The following is an 8,812-nucleotide window of genomic DNA, read 5'->3' as shown; positions in this document are numbered from 1 at the left end:
AAAATTACCTGTAGCACTATGACATTTGATATTCAAAAAATATGAATGCTGATAGAACCACATAATTTATTTCACACACCATCAATTCACTACAATTCTGTTCTAGGATTTAGTCCTACTTCTCTCTTATTCAAGGACAAAATTTTGGAAGTCTTAGACTCATATGAGAGCATCTCCTAGCAAAGTACCAATCTTGGGCTGGGTCCTGAGCCTTGCCTTATTCCCTGAACTCAGTCAATACACAAAATAGAAGTTCAAGAACCCTGGTTCAGCAAATACCCTCAACACCTCCTAGACTTTCTGCTTCCTTTGGTTGCTAGTCTCTAAGTATTCATGAATTCTGTATTTTCTCCTAGCATACTAATATATCTAATATGTACTGCATATTTTATACTAGTTTCTTTCTTAGTTGTTTACAGTAGGGTCCAGCCTGCCATACTGCTGGAAACAAATTTTCTTGGTTTTGATTTCCTTCCAAATGAATCATTCAGAAATGTTCTTTTTGGTTTCCAAACATACAGAGCTTTCAGATTATGTTTTGCTGATTTCTCAATGTGTTACACTGTTATCAGAGAGTATCTGTAAGGTAAATCAGTGTTTTTAGTGTTTGCCTGTATGGTATCAGTGTTTCAGTATTTGCTAAGATTTCTTTTATGGCCTATCTTGTAGTAAATCTGGGGGAAAACTTGGAATGTGTTTTAAAAGAATATATCACTATTTGTTGAAGAGAGGCTTTTATGTTTATTTTGTTTTCAAACCTCCATCTTACTTTCTTGTGTAATAATTTCTGATAGTATAATTTTTTAAGTACCTTTATCACTATATTTTGTCCATTTTCCCTTGTAATAGATTTTGCTATACATGTTTTGAGATTATATAATAGGTATAGTCAAAATCATTATTTTATCTTCTTGGTTGATTAGAACTGCTCTTGCCTCAAAAGTCTAGTATTATAATTGCTGTACCAGTTGCTCTTTTGGTTATTATTAGTTAAATCATATGAAATTACCATTTGCATGAGTAAAACTGTTGAATATCAACAATATTCAACCTAATATCTATTTGCTCTTTTTCCTCCATCCCTTTATTTTGAAATTTTCTATGTAGTTTTCAGTTTTCTAAGTAGTTTCACTAATAATGACATGCAGCTGGACTTACTTTTTTAACGTGATAACAGACTACCTTTTCACATTAATTTCTTAGCTTGGAAAGCTAGTTTCTGCCTCATTGGAGGCAGTGTAAATTTACTCCTCATACCTACAGATGACGTAAGCTTGGGCTGTCATTTCTGAATTATTCCTTTTCCTCTAATTATTGTTTTATAGGAAGTTAAACACAGTAAACTTTCTCATCACTTCCCCTAGACAGTAAATGGAACTTCTTTAATTCCCACTTCACTGCTTTTTTGAGCAGTCTGGCTTTAACCAACAGGCTTCACTCCAGCCATGCTGTGATCCTGCAGGAGTCTAAAGCTTCATTCCGTATTCCATAAAAGTCTACCCAGGAGGCCTGTGAACCTCATTGTTTTCAGCTATCATTCCCTACTCTGGCTTTGAGCACCTTTCCTTTCTAACATGTGGCAATTTTCCTTTTATTCTTTTGAGCTAGCTTATTTTTATTTTGTTGTTACTATATTTTTCTCCAGCATCTCTCTGTGTTTGGAGCCAAACAGAGGACTTTCTATGTTGGTTTAGTTGGCCATTTTGATCAGAATTTCTGATGATACAATTTTTCTTTTACTTAAACTAGCTTGGCATCCAAACACCTTACACTGTCATTATTATTTAATATAAATAAACTACTTAAATAATAACCACACTGGCAGCAGTCTGTCTCACATCCTTTTTTGGCCTTGCTTTAATGAAACTGACCCTAAACTGATAAGACAACACACTGCTTCAGATCAGATCATTCGCTCAGTCATGTCGACTCTTTCCGACCCCATGAATCACAGCATGCCAGGCCTCCCTGTCCATCACCAACACCTGGAGTTCACTGAGACTCACATCCATTAAGTCAGTGATGCCAACCAGCCATCTCATCCTCTTGTCGTCCCCTTCTCCTTCTGCCCCCAATCCCTCCCAGCATCAGAGTCTTTTCCAATGAGTCAACTCTTCACATGAGGTGGCCAAAGTACTGGAGTTTCAGCTTTAGCATCAGTCCTTCCAAAAAAATCCCAGGCTGAATCTCCTTCAGAATGGACAGGTTGGATCTCCTTGCAGTCCAAGGGACCTCGTATTCTCCAACACCACAGTTCAAAAGCATCAATTCTTCGGTGCTCAGCCTTCTTCACAGTCCAACTCTCACATCCATACATGACCACAGGAAAAACCATAGCCTTGACTAGACGAACATTTGTTGGCAAAGTAATGGTCTCTGCTTTTTGAATGTGCTATCTAGGTTGGTCATAACTTTCCTTCCAAGGAGTAAGCGTCTTTTAATTTCATGGCTGCAGTCACCATCTGCAGTGATTTTGGAGCCCGAAAAATAAAGTCTGACACCATTTCCCCATCTATTTCCCATGAAGTGATGGGACCGGATGCCATGATCTTCATTTTCTGAATGTTGAGCTTTAAGCCAACTTTTTCACTCTCCACTTTCACTTTCATCAAGAGGCTTTTTAGTTCCTCTTCACTTTCTGCCATAAGGGTGGTGTCATCTGCATATCTGATGTTATTGATATTTTCTCCCGGCAATCTTGATTCCAGCTTGTGTTTTCTTCCAGTCCGGCGTTTCTCATGATGTACTCTGCATATAAGTTAAATAAACAGGGTGACAATATACAGCCTTGACATACTCCTTTTCCTATTTGGAACCAGTCTGTTGGTCCATGTCCAGTTCTAACTGTTGCTTCCTGACCTGCATACAGATTTCTCAGGAGGCCGATCAGGTGGTCTGGTATTCCCATCTCTTTCAGAATTTTCCACAGTTTATTGTGATCCACACAGTCAAAGGCTTTGGCATAGTCCAATAAAGCAGAAAGAGATGTTTTTCTGGAATTCTCTTGCTTTTTCCATGATCCAGCGGATGTTGGCAATTTGATCTGTGGTTCCTCTGCCTTTTCTAAAACCAGCTTGAACATCAGGAAGTTCACAGTTCACATATTGCTGAAGCCTGGCTTGGAGAATTTGAGCATTACTTTACTAGCGTGTGAGATGAGTACAATTGTGCAGTAGTTTGAGTATTCTTTGGCATTGCCTTTCTTTGGGATTGGAATGAAACTGACCTTTTCAGTCCTGTGGCCACTGCTGAGTTTTCCAAATTTGCTGGCATATTGAGTGCAGCACTTTCACAGCATCATCTTTCAGGATTTGGAATAGCTCAACTGGAATTCCATCACCTCCACTAGCTTTGTTTGTAGTGATGCTTTTTAAGGCCACTTGACTTCACATTCCAGTATGTCTGGCTCTAGGTCAGTGATCACACCATCGTGATTATCTGGGTCGTGAAGATCTTTTTTGTACAGTTCTTCTGTGTACTCTTGCCATCTCTTCTTAATATCTTCTGCTTCTGTTAGGTCCATACCATTTCTGTCCTTTATCGAGCCCATCTTTGCATGAAATGTTCCTTTGGTATTTCTGATTTTCTTGAAGAGATCTCTAGTCTTTCCCATTCTGTTGTTTTCCTCTATTTCTTTGCATTGATCGCTGAGGTAGGTTTTCTTATCTCTTTTTGCTATTCTTTGGAACTCTGCATTCAGATGTTTATATCTTTCCTTTGTTCCTTTGCTTTTCGCTTCTCTTCTTTTCACAGCTATTTGTAAGGCCTTCCCAGACAGCCATTTTGCTTTTTTTGCATTTCTTTTCCATGGGGATGGTCTTGATCCCTGTCTCCTAGCAATGTCATGAACCTCATTCCATAGTTCATCAGGCACTTTATCTATCAGATCTAGGCCCTTAAATCTATTTCTCACTTCCACTGTATAATCATAAGGGATTTGATTAGGTCAGTGGTTTTCCACACTTTCTTCAATTTAAGTCTGAATTGGCAATAAGGACTTCATGATCTGAGCCACAGTCAGCTCCTGGTCTTGTTTTTGCTGACTGTATAGAGCTTCTCCATCTTTGGCTGCAAAGAATATAATCAATCTGATTTTGGTGTTGACCATCTGGTGATGTCCATGTATAGAGCCTTCTCTTGTGCTGTTGGAAGAGGGTGTTTGCTATGACCAGTGCATTTTCTTGGCAAAACTCTATTTGTCTTTACCCTGCTTCATTCCGTATTCCAAGACCAAATTTCCCTGTTTACTCCAGGTGTTTGACTTCCTACTTTTGCATTCCAGTCCCCTATAATGAAAAGGACATCTTTTTTGGATGTTAGTTCTAAAAGGTCTTGTAGGTCTTCATAGAACCGTTCAACTTCAGCTTCTTCAGAGTTACTGGTTGGGGCATAGATGTGGATTACTGTGATACTGAATGGCTTGCCTTGGAAACGAACAGAGATCATTCTGTCGTTTTTGAGATTGCATCCAAGTACTGCATTTCCGACTCTTTTGTCGACCATCATGGCTACTCCTTTTCTTCTGAGGGTTTCCTGCCCGCAGTAGTAGATATATCTGAGTTAAATTCACCCATTCCAGTCCATTTCAGATCGCTGATTCCTAGAATGTCGACATTCACTCTTGCCATCTCTTGTTTGACCACTTCCAATTTGCCTTGATTCATGGAGCTGACATTCCAGGTACCTATGCAATATTGCTCTTTACAGCATCGGACCTTGCTTCTATCACCAGTCATATCCACAGCTGGGTATTCTTTTTGCTTTGGCTCCATCCCTTCATTCTTTCTGGAGTTATTTCTCCACTGATCTCCAGTAGCATATTGGGCACCTACTGACCTAGGGAGTTTCTCTTTCAGTATCCTATCATTTTGTCTTTTCATACTGTTCACACACTGCTTATGAAGCTACAAAAAAATTTCCTTTTTTTTTTTCCAGTTGGGGAACATAAGTGAACAAACTTAAGAAATTAACTCCAAAATATAGTTCTTATGAGTTCTTTTCTAAATAGACTCTCAGGAGACAATGATGACGATCAGAGATGATCAGAAACATAAATTTTGACCACAGATATGTAGAGACATTTCAAAGTTATAACATCTCAGTTCAGTTCAGTCGCTCAGTTGTGTCTGACTCTTTGTGACCCCATGAATTGCAGCATGCCAGGCTTCCCTGTCCATCACCAACTCCCGGAGTTTACCCAAACTCAAGTCCATTGAGTCGGTGATACCATCCAGCCATCTCATCCTCTGTCGTCCCCTTCTCTTCTTGCCCCCAGTCCCTCCCAGCATCAGGGTCTTTTCCAATGAAGTCAACTCTTCGCATGAGGTCGCCAAAGTACTGGAGTTTCAGCTTTTGCATCAGTCCGTCCAATGAACACCCAGGACTGATCTCCTTTAGGATGGACTGGTTGGATCTCCTTGCAGTCCAAGGGACTCTCAAGAGTCTTCTCCAACACACTTCAAAAGCATCAATTCTTTGGCACTCAGCTTTCTTCACAGTCCAACTCTTGCATCCATACATGACCACTGGAAAAACCATAGCCTTGACTAGACGGACCTCTGTTGGCAAAGTAATGTCTCTTCTTTTTAATATGCTGTCTAGGTTGGTCATAACTTTCCTTCCAAGGAGCAAGAGTCTTTTAACTTCATGGCTGCAATCACCATTTGCAGTGATTTTGGAGCCCCAAAAAACAAAGTCTGATACTGTTTCCACTCTTTCCCCATCTATTTGCCATGAAGCGATGGGACTGGATGCCATGATCTTCGTTTTCTGAATGTTGAGCTTTAAGCCAACTTTTTCACTCTCCTCTTTCACTTTCATCAAGAGGCTTTTTAGTTCTTCTTCACTTTCTGCCATAAGGGTGGTGTCATCTGCATATCTGAGGTTATTGATATTTCTCCCGGCAATCTTGATTCCAGCTTGTGTGTCTTCCAGCTGATTGCGAAAAGTAATGGGGCTTATTCAGTAATGGAAAAACAGACCCTTAAATTTATAAAAAAATACAAGAGGCCTTGAATAGCCAAAAAATCTGAAAAAGAATAGAGGTGGAAGACTCATATTTCCTGATTTCAAAACTTACCACAAAGCTATAGAAATCAAAAGAAGGTGATCTATAGTCATAAGGATAGTCACATAAACCAATGCAGGAGTCCAGAAATAAACCCACACGTATATAGCCAATTGCTTTTTGACAAAATTGTTAGGTCTATTCAGTGGGGAAAGAATAGTCTCTTCAACAGACAGTGCTACGAGAACAGGATTTCCATGTGCGAAATAATGAAGTTGAATTCCTCACCTCATGTCATATGCAAAAACTGACTCAAAATGGATCAAAGACCATTACAATATAAGAACTCAAAGCATAAAAGTCTTAGAAGAAAGCATGGGGTAAGTCTTCTTTAACTTGGATTTGGCAATGGATTCTTACATGTAAAACACTAACAGCAAAATAACAAAAGATAAAACTGGTAAGCTGGATTTTATCAAATTTTAAAACATTTGTGCAAAGAAATTATGAAAGTGAAAAGACAACCTGCAGAATGGAAGAGAAGATTTGCAAATTATATATTTGATAGGGTTTAGCATTTAGTATATATACAATTCCCACAACTCAAGAACAAAAAGCAACTCCAATAAAAAATGGGCTAAGAAACTGAATAGACATTTCTCCAAAGAAGACATACAAATGGCCAATAAGACCATGAAAAAATACAGAACATAATTAGTCATTCGAGAAATGCAAATGAAAATCATGAGCTACCACATCACGTCTACTGAGATGGCTACAATTCAAAAATAATAGGAAAAAGGAAAATAAATATTGGCAACAATGTGGAGAAACTGAAACTCTTATATTGATATATTTCTGGTGGGAATATAAAATGATGGAGCTGCTGTGGAAAACAGTTTGGCAACTCAAGAAGCTCAACATACACGACCCAGTGTCCCACTCCTAGTTATATACCCAGAGAATCGAAAGCAGGGACTCAAACAGATGTGTACACCTTAATATTCACTGCTCATTATTCACAATAGCCAAAAGGTAAAAGTAACCCAAGTGTCTATCAATAGATAAATGAATTAAGAAAATGCGGTATATCTAGACAATGAAATATCATTCAGTCATAAGGAGGAATGAAGTTATGGTATCTGCTACAACATGAACAAACTTTGAAAACATTAGGCTGAGTGAAATAAGCCAGACACAAAAGGACAAATATATGATTCCACTTACATGAAATATATAGAATGACCAAATTCATAGAAATAGAAAGTAGATTAGAGGTTACCAGAGTCTGGCAGAAGGGAGGAGTGGGGAGATAGTGTTTGATGTTTATAGAGTTTTTGTTTGGTGTGATGAACAAGCATTGTAACTGAGAGTGATGGTTGGACAATACTGGGAATGTAATTAGCGCCACTGAATTGTACACTTAAAAGGAATTAAAATGGCAAATTATGTTTTATGTGTTTTACCACAATTTTTTTGAATGGGGGAAAAAATACCATGGCATAGTATAAAGTCTTACAAATAACCAGATTTCAATTCCCAGTCTTCCTACTTAACAACAGAGTAATCCTCTTGATTTTTAAAGAACAACTATGGCAAAGCATAGATCTAGAACTTGCATCTTTACAAGTCCATGGAAATAAGTACTGTAATCTCATTTTACAGACAGGCAACTGAATCACAGGGTGGTTAAGTAACTTGCCCAAAGTCACACAGCTAGTTATTGCCAGCTGTGTAAAAGCTATACCTAGGTGCCAGACCAATGGTTTTGAATATCCTAAAAGTGTGTGTGTGCTCAATTACTAAGTCATCTCTGACTTTGTGATCCCATGTACTGTGACCTGCCCGGCTCCTCTGTCCATGGGATTTTCCAGGCAAGAATACTGGAGCGGGTTGCCATTTCCTTCTCCAGGGGATCTTTCTGACCTGGGCATATAACTTACATCTCCTGCTTTGCAGGCAGATTCTTTACCACCTAGCCACCTCTTGGGACTATGAAATCTACCTACCTCACAGGGTTGTTTTAGCAATGAAATGCAATGAATTTAACCAAGCTCTGTCTCTATCTTAGGTCCTGAGTTTTGAAAACATAAGAGCTACATTATAAACTTCTGAATTCTTAAACCCAGCTAATTCCCCCCAAACTTCACATCCCTATTATTTTTATTCCTACCCAAAGTATAGGCCTCTGTATTCCTGTAACTTTCCTGAAGTCTCATCCATACATTGCTCTTTCTGTTCCTCTGACTTAACTAATCATCACCCCTGTATCCCCCAATCGTTTTATGACAGCTGCTGAAACACGCAATCCCTTGTGGACCAACTGTGCTCAGAATGCTCCCTCTACCCGCTTTTTAAAGGGATAGCTGGCTCTTCCCTGAAGATGCCTCTCTACAGCTTACCTCAGTATTATTAGCATGCTCCCCACTTCTTATCACTGCTTCTAAGTAGCAGTCCCCTAGGCTCCCCTTTGGGCTTCCCTGGTGGCTCAGATGATAAAGAATTTGCCTGCAATGTGGGAGACTCAGGTTCGATTCCTAGGTCGAAGGAATCTGGATAAGATAATGGCTACCCAACTCCTGTATTCTTGCCTGGACAATTCCATGGACAGAAGAGCCTGGCAGGCTACATTCCATGGGATCGCAAAGAATTGGATACAACTGAGCAACTAACACACACTCCCATTCAGCCCTCTGCGGCTGTACAGCACCCCCATCCAACTAAAACTGTTGGAACCTGGCTCAGACTAGCTCTTTACTTTAAGCTATCCTACAAGTCTTAAGTTAAAAGAGGTCCAAGTAGACG

Source organism: Bos indicus x Bos taurus, unplaced genomic scaffold (genome assembly GCF_003369695.1).
Source record: "Bos indicus x Bos taurus breed Angus x Brahman F1 hybrid unplaced genomic scaffold, Bos_hybrid_MaternalHap_v2.0 tig00000099_arrow_arrow_obj, whole genome shotgun sequence".
Classification (NCBI taxonomy): Eukaryota; Metazoa; Chordata; class Mammalia; order Artiodactyla; family Bovidae; genus Bos; species Bos indicus x Bos taurus.
The sequence above is the reverse complement of the archived record's forward strand: the minus strand, read 5'-3'. Positions refer to the sequence as shown.